Genomic DNA, 15,482 nt, shown 5'->3' with positions numbered 1-15,482 from the left:
GCGAAAATATGACGGCAAGGAACGTGTTAAAAATCTTTCACTTGTATACAAATACTGCCTCTTTCCTTGGTTAGGAAAATTGTATGCCATCTCGACGGCTTGAGCCACAAGACAGACTCTTTTTATTGCATAGGTACTCTTCTCTACTTAGCAGCATGTTTTTTTTCCAAAAGGAATTATTGTTTCTCTATCCTTGTAATCCTTTGCAGATGGTGGCCTCCTAAGTTATTCTCTGTGAGCAGGGTAACTGATTTGGATATACCGTATAAGCGTGTGTAAGAGGCGCACACGTGTAAGAGGCGCACCCCTATTTTGAGCATCGAAGCTATGAAGAAAAAAAATTTGCGGCATTTTTTTATAGTATCGCGCGGTGTTGCCGACGTACGCCTGGAATTTCGACAGTTATCGAAATTTCCTCTTTCAATACTAATTGAAAGAGGAAGTTTTGATAACTGCGGCGGTAATAGCGGCATAAGAGGGAGTAAAAAAAGTTCCGATCCTCCCTTCGTATACGCTGTTGCTCTACGATGCTTGTCCTATTCACGAACAATTTCGTTTAAATGCTCTCGCAGGGGTATTGCTATAGAATTGCAGCCGTGGAAATTTTTAAGGCAAAACACGAAAGGCACATAGCATGAACCTTCCCAAGAGCTTGGACAACAATCGGGGCAATCTCAGCGCCGTAGGATAATAACCTCGTCGTAGATTTAATGGAGCCACATTCGGCCTTCCATTAGCCAATGCCTCTGCGGTTTTTTTTTTCTTTCCGAGACCCCACAGGAAAATATCAAGTTACAGGGGAACAATGGAAACGTGTTTCATCCCTACCCCGTCTTACCAACTGACCTTGATCGATCTCCCAGTTTCTGGAGGCCAAATGCTAGGTGAGTCATCTACTGAGCCCGAAGATATCTCTATAGCTTTCAATAATTGTATGACACGCACGAGGTTCAAAAAAAGAAAGAGATCTGACAAAATTTAAGTTTTTTAAGCTCTAATTGTTTGACACAAAGATTTATAGTTACAGCAAGGCTACTAATATTCAAAATAGTCCTAACAGCACAATTTCGGAAGAAACAAGTGAAGCATAAGCGCATTCAAACAAGACGAGACGGATTGGAATCTTCAGGCAACACAAACTGCGTATATCACATTGTGGCGCCGTCGCCCCTTCGCTTTGAAGGTAACGACATCATATGCAAGATAGGACGTGTTCGTCCCTTGCTCCTTCGCTCGTAGCATCGTTGCTTCGAAGACGGAGGGATCGTGCTCCTTCCCCTCGACCTCTCCTTCCGCGCTCTTCACTTAGAAGCATTTCTTATTTCTTCTATCCACAATTTAGTCCAACAATGAACACACTCATTCGAATTTTTTAAAGCGCAGGTTTTGACACCAATATAATTTTCAGTTGCAATAATCCTCATATTAGCGTCTGAAGATGATTTTTGAAAAATCAGGTCCTCACAATCAGCGTAATGGAAATTACTCGGCAAGGCAGATATTGACTATTAACCAGGTATGTCCTTCAAAACCACGCGTTTCTCTACGTTTGATAAGCGATTACTATATGCAGTATAAATGCCGCGGGATGCCCACTCGTGGCAGTAAATTTAGCGCGCCCTTCGGAGCGAAAAACCCCGCGCGATCTTTTCCATGTTCACCTCTAGGGTACCGACTTGACGGGCGATGCTTACAAGAAAAGCAATCAGGATCATTTTAAAAATACGTCACTAAGGGAGAAACTCCCCTGCCAGCCGCTTGTTTTGACCTAGGGTTTCAGATGGCTGACTAACGCTGAAAACCAAGGCCACTCAGTTCCTCTTGGACTTGCGACCAGCGAAGGGGAGGGGGGGTGGGGAAAGAAATAAAGAGGTTTGTGTAAGAGGCGCACCCTCATTTTCGGCTGCGATTTCTGGGAAAAAAGGTGCGCCTCTTACACGCGCTTATACGGTATTTACATATCTGCCTAAGTTGTCCTCAGTTCGTCTTTGAGCATTGGAGTGGAAGGCTTTTCGTGTTTTTGGGGTTTTATAGAGTGAATAACTAGTGAATTTATTATAAATGTTTTGAAGTGCTCTCGATTTTGGAATAGGAATAATTCCTATGAAGTTTGCTCACGTTTTCTAATATGGTTTCATCGAGTAAAAGAAAACGATCTGAACCTAGTGCAGAAGAAATGGCTCACATTTTAGAAGAGAGCGAAGATGAAAGTGCATCTGAGTATCTGGATGATGTTTACGTTAACATTAATGTTAGTGATAGTAGGAGTGATAAAGATGACGATATTTTGGAGGAGGAGGTAACCATCCAACCTGGGTACCCAAGTAACATTGACCGTTGGGCCTCGGTTGGGGAACCGTAGTCACGGTTGGCTCATTGTGGGTGGATATGCCTACCAAATTCCACTGTTGGCCCAACGCAGATATTGTTCGTCGGCCCAACGAAACGGTTTATGCTGTTGGCCCAACGGAAATCCCCAACGATGGCCCTAGGAAATGGATTATCATTGGGCCACTGTTGGGACATCATAACATTATAGTACGATTGCATAAGTTGCAGGATACGGTTCACATGGTTCCCTAGCGACCTAACAACCAAAACTTGTTTGGTTGTTAGGGATTGCTTTTATATGTTAATCATTCACTATGTCTTTGTGATAGCAGTTAAATAAAATAAGTCGAGTGCTTCTAACAAAAATAAGGCATTGACCTCATTTGGTAAGTCTTACAAAACTGGCATTCCTAAAATCATGTTACCTTAAACAGATAGTTTCGTGGAATTTTAAACTTTTCATCATTAATTTAGATAGATCGATATGTATATTTTTTCAGATTGTGGCATATCTAGTACAAGTGGAAGTTTTAATGAAAACAGTGTTTCAATGGACAAAGTGAGTGATTTAGTCCTCTCTGAAGAGAATGAGATTGAATTTGTAGGAGTAAACCTAAATAACAACTGCACAATTATTATTTTATGGAAAATATATCAACTATATTATACTCAATCAGTGTTTCTGTGATACCTATTAATATCCCTAAATCTTGCACTTATTAATCCAATTAAGTAAAATGGACTAAACTTAACAATTTCGTTACCGAAGACCAGAGAATAGGAATTGTGAAGGCAATTGAATCAAATAACTCAGGGGTGTACATCTTGCAGTGTGACATGTTTGAAATTAAGGAGGATTTCTTTGAATTACCTCTTAGAAGTGGTACCATTGGTATATTTGTAGTAAAAAAATTAGTACCTGGATGCAAATTGAACAGTCCACCCAGATTTTATCTAAGTGTGTTTTGTTGCCCTACAAAGAAGATGGACAGTTTTTGTGTGTGCCATATTGTAATATGGAAAGGTGCTGTTGAAATTTTCCTAATTTTGTCCTAATAAAAAGTGTCCTAATTTGTGAAAATAAAAGTTGGGGACCTTCTGAACTGATATTGATTTTTTGTTTTCCACTTTTAACCACTGTAACCTTACTTTGTCCTATAGCATTGATTGTTAATGTATTTAATTTCATTTTGATTTATCGGGAGTTAAAGGTAAAGATTCTATCTATGTACCGGTATCATATCAAGTGAGAAGGTAAATTAATTTAAAGCTATATTTTACTGGCATTCCTCATTTTTATAGAATGAGAGTTAAATTAATTTACCTTCTCACTTGATATGATACCGGTACATAGATAGAATCTTTACCTTTAACTCCCGATAAATCAAAATGAAATTAAATACATTAACAATCAATGCTATAGGACAAAGTAAGGTTACAGTGGTTAAAAGTGGAAAACAAAAAATCAATATCAGTTCAGAAGGTCCCCAACTTTTATTTTCACAAATTAGGACACTTTTTATTAGGACAAAATTAGGAAAATTTCAACAGCACCTTTCCATATTACAATATGGCACACACAAAAACTGTCCATCTTCTTTGTAGGGCAACAAAACACACTTAGATAAAATCTGGGTGGACTGTTCAATTTGCATCCAGGTACTAATTTTTTTACTACAAATATACCAATGGTACCACTTCTAAGAGGTAATTCAAAGAAATCCTCCTTAATTTCAAACATGTCACACTGCAAGATGTAATGCACCAGAAGTGTACTCAATATATACACATCAATCACTATTTTTGGGGACACAAATGTCATCACAATTTTACCACTGTGTCGCGATACCATTATATTATGTAATTATTATTTTTTAATGTAAAGGATTAAATATCGTATTTTGAAACTTGCGCCAAAGGCCAAAGCGACCGGCGGCCATCTTGCATACCATGTCCCAACAGCCGTCGCGCTGAAACATTCGCAGCTACTGTATTTTGTGACTTGGCGAATTAATCTATGCTGTAGAATCTTATTTTACAAGCAATTTTACGTTGAAGTACGCAATGGAAGAGGTAAATAATCCGTGTTTCGCAATGAAGACTGGCAAAAAGGAATTGGTAGAATACTATTTCAGGGACTTTTTAAATCGACGCCGGATTAAGTTCCTGTCTGTTTCTGTGTACTGAATTACCGGGTAAAGTGGATCCTAGTGGCACGAAGAGAGATATAAGAATATATCCTTGTCAGCATCAACACATATCTGCTGAGCTGACAATGTAAATGTAAGTAAATGGAACATTTTTTCTATTCGTTAGTAAATCACCGAGGTTGTGCATGTAATCTTTCGTATGTACTAATACGATTAATGAACCGCTAATTTCTGTCCAATAAGTATTTAAGATTATTAATTACTATGTTCACAGTTTAATTACAATTTAGCATGATCTTTGCTTTCGCGGCCATAGTAAAAATACAATCCATTCAGACCGATTAAGTGGAAATATCAGGGTTCTCGCAGAAGAATCCACTTTGTTAGCAGTTAGTTATGGCATTAAAGTATCAGTCTCAATCTCAATTAAATCGTATACGAAGAGTTTTTTCTTGAAAATGTATAACCATTGGAAATACGTCGAAGAATTATAATAATTAATAAGCTGTTCAAAACATAGCCATCAATATAACTCTCTCCGAACATTATCATTTAGGTATTGATTTGTGCTTCAGTACATTTTTTACGAATGCCTAAATTGCAATGAAAGTCATAAAGAGTTATTATCGTTATCAATTTTCACAATTTGCTGGCAATTTCAGTAGAAGTTGTAATTGGGACAGAAATAATATCTTCGGAAAATAATACTTCAACTGGTTTTAATATATATTGGATGTCAGTTTGTGAATGCAGTAATGCAGTAGGTACATAACAGGACATAACTGAATTGTCAATAAGACCTGAAGATGCTGGCAATAATGCTGGTGAAACTATTGTTGTACAAAATGTCTCATGCGACAGATTCCTATAAAATATTATCATCATGAATATTTACAATTCTGTGAAAGACTTGACGCATCTACCTTTGAAAATGAAGATTACAATGTACATATATACTTTGTTAATTTCATTGCAGATTTCCGAGTTGGCCCTAATTGGAGGCAACACTTCTAAATAAATGATTTTAACGAACTATCCGGTATGTCACGAAAGACATCTTGGAAGCCAACTACAGCTGGATAGGCTACAAAAATAAAAGAGTATTTTCTGAGCTTGGCCTGAAAACAATAATTTTTGGTAAGTTTTATATTACATTTTTTCATCATTAGAGGAGAGATACTATCTGAGGATATTCTAAATCAAAAGGATATTTCTTTGTGAAAACACCCCAAAAAACATCTATCCCTTTCTTCAGTAAGACTTATTTCTTATTAAGCTCTTCATCCCCACTACCTAAGTTATTGTCTAACATATCTCTTCCTTGAAAAAAGATCTGAGGTTTTCCCGGCGGATGATGTTGTTGAAGTTTATTCGGGATTGCCACCAGATAAGGTTCTCCATCTCTGCCGACGTTTCGATGGTCGAGTCGTCCATCGTCATCAGCCCTGGTGGCAATCCCGAATAAACTTCAACAATATCTCTTCCTTATTTTCCATATAAATTGATCCTTCAAAAATTTTATAAATTACCTATGATGATTAATTGGACTACATGTTGTTGATATCATTGTCATAGAGAATACCCCTTCTTTTACAGATGCAGTTCGACTTTATCACCTAAGTGCTTCATCTAAGGAATTAGAAAATTACACAAAGCATTGGCTTAGACATGACAAATTTAGGGATGCCTAGAAGAAAGGCCATCATATTGATCATCCTAATCAGTAGTGCAGTTCTCACTTCTTTGTAGCATTAGTGTGTAATTAATTTTCCCATATTATGTCAATTGGTGTTTTAACTTTTAAGTTATATTAAATAACAATATTAAATTTCCTAAATTTGATATCTTTGTGGAAGTATTCTGAAGCTGTTTATTGGTGTGGCTTCTTTTAAAATTCTGTTAGAAAATAAATAGAGTTGTGATAACATAAATGCATAAAATTACTAGAATTTATTTTTCTGTTAATAACCAAATGAGTTTGATTAATGGTTGCACAAAAGTCCGCAGAGGTGATGACCATGTTGTCAAAGCTGGCCAGCGATTTAAATGGAAGACATAACACTGGCTTGGGGAAGAAGAAAATCTCAGGAGCCTGGCTTCGTAAGTTACTTCAAATTTTATTTTACCTATTGGCTTAATATAAGTTGGCTGGAATCAACATGGTATGAGGTAAAATAAATAAGAGCAGTAACTTAAGGGGTTGTTATTTATGAAAATGTTGTGAAAAATAAGGTCCTCTCAACCACTGTTTCATTTCATTTAAAAAAAAAAGAAAGATTGTTTTGACAGAAAGTGTAATGTTATGCATTAAACCAAATTTTTGTCCATTTTATCAAGTTATAAAATTTTGCTCGACAAATGTTCTTAATTTTACTTTTTCATTTAACAGGAACTATCAAGATCATCAAGAGGGAGTAGAGGAGGCAACAATTGATGATATATAGTTCTTCTTCAAACAGCAATAAAGATTGATTTTTAAACATTCCTGCATTTATGTTTTTAATTTTAATCCTAATTGAATGGTACCTTTTTTACCATTATTGTACACCTGTGTACTAAATGGTACGATAGTGTACATCATGTACCACTGCAGACTCTGTACTCACTGTACACAATTCAGCGCAAATTGTTACACAAGTTACACCCAAAACCTACACAGATTGGGCCACTTTACCACAAAGTTACACAGATTGTACACTGAAGTTATAACTATGTACACTATGGTTACACACAGCCTTCACAGAGTTTACCATTTTCCTACACTAATGGTACACTCAAAAGTTACCATTAGGTTACACAAATGTTACCATTCTTTTTCGCCAGGGTTTGGAGCAACTATAAGCTGGGCCATTTGTAAACAAACCACTGTTGCAATTTCTACAACTAAGGCTGAGTATGTAGCTCTTTCAATGGCATGTAAAGAATTTTTATGGTTGAAATATCTTCTTGATGATTTGGGTGTAAGGGTAGACGACCCAACTACTGTCTATGAGGATGATAGTTCATGTATTGCCTGTTTAGCAAAGTGGGAACACAAAATACTGACAAAAAAATATTTGTTTCGGTAACCAGTGGACGAAATCTTCGTGCCACTATGAAAGCTTCGACAGTTAGTCCGGAGAAAAAACAGGATCAACTATCTACTTCAAGTTTTATTCTTCAACCATTTTTAAAGAGACACAACAAAGTAAAAAAACAAACCCTTGACTACAAAAAAGTACATAGATACTTTTTTCTGTTGATAAATAAAATGGCATTGTCCGCGAATATACGAAATATACATTTCATGGAAATCTTAACACTCCCCCTCGGACAATACCTGTTTTGAAAATGCAATAATCATTTCACCTTCAATCTCTGAATGAGTACCAAACAACACAAGACATTATATTTATAAAATATTCAAACATCTTAAATTCTATTGTACAGATCCTTAAGTCCTATCATCTTTGATAGCACTTTGATTCTTGTCCCTGGCAGTCTTTTAGTAAATATATCCGCAGTATTCTTGTCTGATGGTACATATATAAAATACACCATTTTTTCTTTGACTTGTTCCATGATGAAATGGTATTTAACAAAGAAATGTTTGTTTCCTTCAGTTATAACATCATTTTTGGCAATGGCAATGGAACTCTCATTATCACAATAAATAACACAAGGTTTAGGCATTAAACATCCTTGATTAATTTCTATTAACAACTCTGATAACCATACTATTTCAGTTACACACTCATACAATGCAATAAACTCTGCGTGAGTTGATGAGGTTGCCATGCATTTTTGCTTCCTTGCTCGCCAGATAAATGGAGCCCCTGCTAAAGAAATATGATATCCTGTAATGGACTTACAATAACCTTTACTGCCTGCCCAGTCTGCATCAGAGTATGCATTAATTTTACTTTGACATTTTTGATAACATAAAGCATAACCTCTAGTCTTAGACAAAAATCTAAACATATGCTTGACATTTTTCCAATCAGTTTGACATGGCTCCTCCATATACTGACTTAAAATACACACTGCATAGGAAATGTCTGGTCTTGTATTTCCAGACAAATGCAACAAACAGCCTATTGCTTTTCGATACAAATAATTGCTTATTTGGTTTTCGACATCTCTCTCTTGAAAATCTACTGGTAAAGGAGTATTCACCCCATGACAATCTTGCATCTCGAATTCTTCCAACATATATTTTATATAATTCTCCTGATCAATATATACCACACTTCTTTCAGGTCTCTGTATTCTTATGGACAAAATATTATGGGCTGAACCAAGATCCTTGACTCCTACATGCTTACCTAGATAACTCTTAAACTGTGATATCTTGTCCTTCGTTCCGACAAGCAACATATCATCAACATAAACCCCTACTTTAAGGTCAGACATGCTAAAAATACATGGATCACTTAAACACTGTTTTAATCCATACACAGACAAAATTGAGCTTAGATGCAAATACCAATTTCTACCTGATTGCTTTAAACCGTATATACTCTTGTTTAACTTACATACATAAAACTTTCTATCAACTGTTATATTCTCTCCGAGATATTTTGGTATCTCCATGTACACATCCTCTTCTAATTTACTGTTTAAATATGCCCCTACAATATCCAACTGATCCATTTCTAAATCTGTCTCAACAGCAATAGCTATCAGAAGCCTCAGACTTTTCTTTTGAATAACAGGACTAAATGTGTCATGGTAATCAACTCCATGAATTTGACCATATCCCTGAGCAACTAACCTTGCCTTGAACTTTATAATTTCCCCTTTATCATTACGTTTCAAAGCAAACACCCATTTTGAACCTACAATATTTAATCCCTTTGGTCTTGGCACTATTTCCCATGTCCCTTGGTCTGACAAAACTTTTACTTCTTCTTGCATTGCCTGTTTCCAAAACTCAGAACCTTTACTATTTAAAGCCTCTGTTACTGTCCCTGGAATGGAAGTACACTCAATACTTGCATGAGCATAGTTGCAGCTTTGACAAGATGTTGGCTTCCTAACACGCTTTGACCTCCTTGGAATGGACTGGCTTGGTACCTCACCTGCGACCTCACCAGGGTCAAGGTTTGTCACTGGTACCTCTAAATTAGTAACTGTGGGGTAGACCACCAAGACAGGCTGTTCGACGTCATCCTCCAAAACTGCAACACGAGGCGCTGCCTCCTCTGGTATCTCAGGCACTGCTCCCCCTGAAACTGAATCTGGCACCACTGGAGTCAGACCTGGGATCACCACCGGGTGTGATGAAATTTGGTTTGATTTAGTCTCCTCAGCTATTCCATCGCCTGTGAAAACATAGCCTTGTTCCACGATGTCTTCTCCTGGATCAGGTTCGCCATCGCTGTCTAGATCGGGAATCTTGATATCAACTCGGCTCATCTTGAAAGGAAATTTTGATTCGTTGAACCTGACATCTCTGCTGATTATTACTTTCTTCTTTTTCAGACTCCAAAGTCGATATCCTTTGATGCCCTCTTCATATCCTAACATGATGCTTTCTTCTCCTCTGGGACTCAATTTTCCATCTCTTGTCTCTCTTGGCTGCCATGCCCATGCCTGGCATCCAAAACCTCTTATATAGTTATAATCTATCTCTTTTAGTTCCCGTCCTTTCCACAAACTCATTGGAATATTGCTATTTCGTGCAGAAGTAGGAGACAAATTTCTGAGATGCACAGCAGTCATGAGAGCTTCTCCCCAAAATCTTTTATGAAGACCAGATTGTATCAGTAAACATCTCGTTGTATTCAGAATAGTTTCGTTGTACCTCTCAGATACCATTTTGCTGTGGAGTATATGCCACTGAGAAACGATGTAAGATTCCACATTCTTCCAGGTGTACTGAGAATTTTTTATCTGTGTATTCTCCACCATTGTCACTCTGAAATTCCTTAATTTTCCTATCGTGCAGGCACTCCACTCTACGTTGAAATTTCTTGAAATTTTCAAATACTTCTGACTTCTTTTTCAATAAGTAGACCATAGAATACCTTGTAAAATCATCAATAAATGTGACAAAGTACTTAGCTCCATTGAAAGTCTTGGGTGTAAATGGACCTGCCACATCAGAATGGATTCTATCCAAGACCTTGCATGTATCTTCTCCACCTATGTTAGGAAATTTTAACCTTTTCATTTTCCCAGCATTACAAGTGTCACAATCAAAATGGTTAATTCCACATTTTTTATCCAAAGGAATTCTCTTCATATCATCTTCATTTAGATGCCCCAGTCTATCATGCCATATTATGGTAGATACTATGGATGCTTTCTTTGTCTCAGAAATAATCTTGACATCTTCAATGCTGACTCCTCCTACTGTAGTGATGTAATATAAATTATTTACGAGAAATGCCGTTAAGAAAACTTCTCCTTCATCTGATATCTCGTTCACCCCTTGATAACATGAGAACTTTTTTCCCTTCTTGTCCAATACTCCTTGTGAAAGCAAATTATCTTTCAAATCAGGGATGTACAGTACATCTGAGAAGTCTATAGTAAAGCCACCACATTCAGTGGAGATCTCCAATTTTATGGTGCCAATTCCTTTGACTTCCAAAGCATATCCATCACCCACAACAACTTGACCAGTTATGCGACAAAGATTTATGAATAAATCTTTTCTATTGGTCATGTGGTCTGATGCTCCACCGTCCAGTATCCATAATCCCCCACCTCCTATACTTTTCTCTTGGTGAGTACACAATGCTTTATATCCTCTTGTGATGACAGAAGCTCGCCCCTTCTTCACAGATTCAAAATTCTGATTCTTCTCAATAGAATTTTGTTTCTTGTCGGGGCACTGGAAAGATAGATGTCCCTCTGTTCCACATACATAACAGATGGGAGGATGGCTTTTCCTTCCACCTTTACCTTTGTTCTTTCCTTTCCCTTTAAATCTGTTCACTCCATGCTCAGAAAACTCTGATTCCTTTGTGACCTTGTAAACTTGATGTGCATCGCTATTATCTTCAGATTTGAGCTCTTTCTTTTCTCTTGACATGCATAGCATCTTCTGCTCTTCCACAAGCATGTCACCCAATACTTCTCTTGAGACTAATTTCCCTTTCCGATAACTCTGGACAAAAAACTTCCAGTCAGATGGAAGGCCGTTTAGATATACATTAGCTAGCATATCATCATCAATTTCCATACCACATTTCTTGATTTTCCTGCGATAATCGTTTATTATGGCAACATATTGATGAATACTCATCTCCTTAGTCTTTTGTGTGTTCCACATAGCTCGATTGAAGCTGCATAGCTCAGAGCGGCCGTAACTCGTGCACATGGTCTCCAACGCTTCCCACGCTGCCTTAGCATTATCGCAGGCGTCCACATGCTCCAGAAAAGTCTTCTGAACGTTACAATAGATGAGTCCCAGACATGTGTTGTCCAGCCTTTTCCTCCGTTTCACCTCATAATCCGGCGGATCTGCCGCGACTAACACACCGTTCTCTTCTATCGTCCACTCTTCAAAACCTTTGATAGCTTCAATACATTGAGCTTTTAAGAATAACCCCTTCATTCCTAGTGTCCACTCGTAATAGTTCGGCCCTTCAAGTTTATCAGCCACAGGTAACTGCCCCTGGGCTGACTCGCTATCCATCATTTGATTTTGCCGCCGTCCGGACATCGTTCCTCTCTTTTTCTTTTTACGAGTTCGACGAGTTATTCCAAGCCAGACACTGGTTGATTTGTACTCGAAGTTTATCACCGTTTGCTCAAACGATAGTCTTCTTCACCAACACGTTTAATTCTCCGCACTTATGCCTGCTGGGCCCATAACCTGATAAAAAAATATTTGTTTCGGTAACCAGTGGACGAAATCTTCGTGCCACTATGAAAGCTTCGACAGTTAGTCCGGAGAAAAAACAGGATCAACTATCTACTTCAAGTTTTATTCTTCAACCATTTTTAAAGAGCACAACAAAGTAACACAACAAACCCTTGACTACAAAAAAGTACATAGAAAATTTTTTTTGTTGATAAAAAATGGTATTGTCCGCGAATATACGAAATATACATTTCATGGAAATCTTAACAAAGACTTCAACATATGTGTGGTAAATCAAGTATCTCAGTTATTAATCTGGATGCAACTCATTATTTATTAATTCCATCTGTATATATGGATATTTACTATTGCACACATCAGCCTCCTTGGCATAACAATCAGGTAATTAGTAACACAAACAAAACAGTTGCCCATAGGCAAGTTACCTAGAGATACATAGCAACATAAATAAATATAGATATACAACACTCCCACATCAAGTTCCAATTAACTTTACAATAAAATTTCAATTCACACCTTTAAATCACAATAACATATTACATGACAATACAATTATGCATTACAAATTTAACCTATCTGGTGGTTTTATAAGTCTTTTTGGTCTACATGTTGTTGTCATCTCTTCATTATTTTTACACCCAATATTTTTCTCAATCCTGCAATCCAAATCTTTACTTGGACCTTCATTACCCTTAACATCAACAGGTTTCAATAATATTCTACCACTTTTACTCTCAATTGGGTTCATCACTTAGTCATTAGTTTCACAATCAATTGGACTTGAGTAAGGTTCAATTCCACCATAAAAAGGTTCCTTGTACAACTCATTTTTAGTGTTAATTTCTTCGAAGTCACTATTCATAACATGCCCTTGCTCCAAACCTGAATTGAACTCGCACGTTTTAATCATCTGATCAGCATGTCTACGCCATATTAAATCTTCATTTTCAAGTTTAACAATATAATTTCTGCAGCCCAACACTTCTTCCACCCTACATTTTTGCCATACTCTTCTGTTAGCATTCCGATAATCTCTAGCATAAACAATTTCTCCTACATCAAAGTTTTCCCTTCCTACCACTTGGTTTCCAAGAAGGTTTGCAATCTAATGTAGTTTCTTTCAGATAATCAAATCTACTTCTAACTTTCCTATTGAACATCCTATAAGAAGGACTTTCATTGGTTATCCAGTGTGGAGTATTTCTATAGCTAAACAAAAATCTATTTATCAGTGTATTTAATGAGCAACCTTTGTGTTTATCATCACTTAACAGTTTACATAAAGAATATTTGAAAGTCTTAACAGCATTTTCAGCAGCACCATTGGTTGCTGGATGAAATGGAGCAGAAGTAACATGTTTAATTTTATTCACAGTACAAAAGTTTACAAATTCTTGTGAAACAAACTGCCTTCCATTGTCGCTCACTAGCAATTTTGGAATTCCAAACCTGGCAAATATGTCTCTCAATTTTTCAATAGTTGTTTCTGAATCTAGCTTTGCCATTTCATACACCTCAGGCCATTTTGAAAAGCTGTCTGTTACGATGAGATACTGCTTACCTTTAATTGGACCTAGGAAATCTGCATGAATTCGATCAAATACCTCTTTAGTTTCTGGCCAATTGATCACTTCACATTTCTTTGGGTTTATGCTATTAGTCATACAAACATTACAACTTTTACAAAACCTTTCAATTTCATCATCTAAATTTGGCCACCAAAAATAACCTCTGGCTAAATTTTTCATCTTTGACATTCCCATATGAGTGGAATGCAGCTCAGTTAATAACTGAACTTTAAACTTCTCTGGAACGACTATTCTATAACCCCACATTATTGCTCCATTTTCAATACACAATTCATTTTTCCGTACAAAATAAGGCTTCAATTCCAATGAATCGCAATTATCTAACCATCCTGACTTAATGTAATAATAATAATAATAATAATTTATTTGTCCGGCGATTTGTTCTTACAAATATAGGACACGTCAATTATGGTACAAAAATACATAGATACAAAAAACTACAAGGTATTACCATACATCATGTAAAAAGCAAGGTGTTATGGATGAAGAAAATCATCCACAGAATAAAATAACTTTTTCAAAAGAAACTCATGAAGCTTTGATTTGAAGAGATATATGTTTTTGACTCCCTTCACCTCTGGTGGGAGTTTGTTAAATAGCAGTAGGCCCATGTGCCAAGGTGCATAACTTGAGTTCTTGGTTCTTGTAAATGTTTGATGGAGGCTTGTAGAACTCCTTGTATAATGACAGTGGTAATCACTATTTGTTGCATAATTCGAAAGATTCTTTTTTGCACAGACAATTACAGCATACATATATACACAGGGGAGAGGTAAAATGTTGAATTTCTTAAAAAGAGGGCGACATGGAGCATAAACAGGCACCTTGCCGATAATACGGAGTATCCTCTTTTGAATTTTGAAGATTATTTTGGAATTGGGTCTAGGGCCCCAGAAGAGTATACTAAACATTACATGTGAGTAGAATTCACCATAATAAATTGATAATAGTACATCAATATCTACAGTTTTTCGGATAGACAGGATCAAAAAACAGACAGAACTCAATTTACTGCGAAGCTTCTGAATATGTTCCTCCCAAGATATTTGATTATCAAGAGTTACACCCAGGAAAGAGGAACTGAGGTTTTGTGGAATAGGTTTACCATCAGTCTTGACAGAGATCTGTGATTGCTGTTTATTCTTGTTGCAAAAGTAAATTAAATTAGATTTCTCCATATTGAGGAGGAGAGAATTTTGATTACACCACTCTTGTAAGACACGTGCTGCATCATTAGATTTTAAGGTCAGGCTTTCCATTGATGTGGCAGACACTAAAACATTGGTATCATCAGCGTACAATACTGGAAGTACACCTGGTACATATTTAAACATATCTGGGAGGTCATTTATAAATAAAAGGAACAGAACTGGTCCCAGAACTGAGCCCTGGGGAACGCCCATGACAATTTTTTTCTCAGGGGACATAAAATTGGTTCCATCCCTTCTAAGGACAACACTTTGTCGCCTATCACTCAGGTAAGACTCAATCCACTTGTAGCCTGCACCTCTAATTCCAAACATTTCAAGTTTTTGCAGTAATAGACCGTGATTGACACAGTCAAACGCTTTAGAAAAGTCAAAGGAGAGAATAAGT

At 36.8% G+C, this 15,482-nt stretch overlaps 1 protein-coding gene and 1 long non-coding RNA gene across 2 annotated transcripts in view; one reads left to right on the top strand and one right to left on the bottom strand.

Annotated features, from left to right (window-relative positions):
* Positions 1-15,482, bottom strand: part of LOC124158426 (C1GALT1-specific chaperone 1-like) — a 36,332-nt gene that overhangs the window by 10,201 nt on the left and 10,649 nt on the right. The gene's annotated exons all lie outside the window — the stretch shown is intronic.
* Positions 5,513-6,917, top strand: LOC124158429. Its single transcript, XR_006864784.1, has 3 exons — positions 5,513-5,618; positions 6,078-6,581; positions 6,871-6,917. It is a non-coding gene; the product is annotated as an uncharacterized LOC124158429 (long non-coding RNA).

The sequence above is a fragment of the Ischnura elegans genome, chromosome 5 (assembly GCF_921293095.1).
Source record: "Ischnura elegans chromosome 5, ioIscEleg1.1, whole genome shotgun sequence".
Classification (NCBI taxonomy): Eukaryota; Metazoa; Arthropoda; class Insecta; order Odonata; family Coenagrionidae; genus Ischnura; species Ischnura elegans.
The sequence above is the reverse complement of the archived record's forward strand: the minus strand, read 5'-3'. Positions and strand labels throughout refer to the sequence as shown.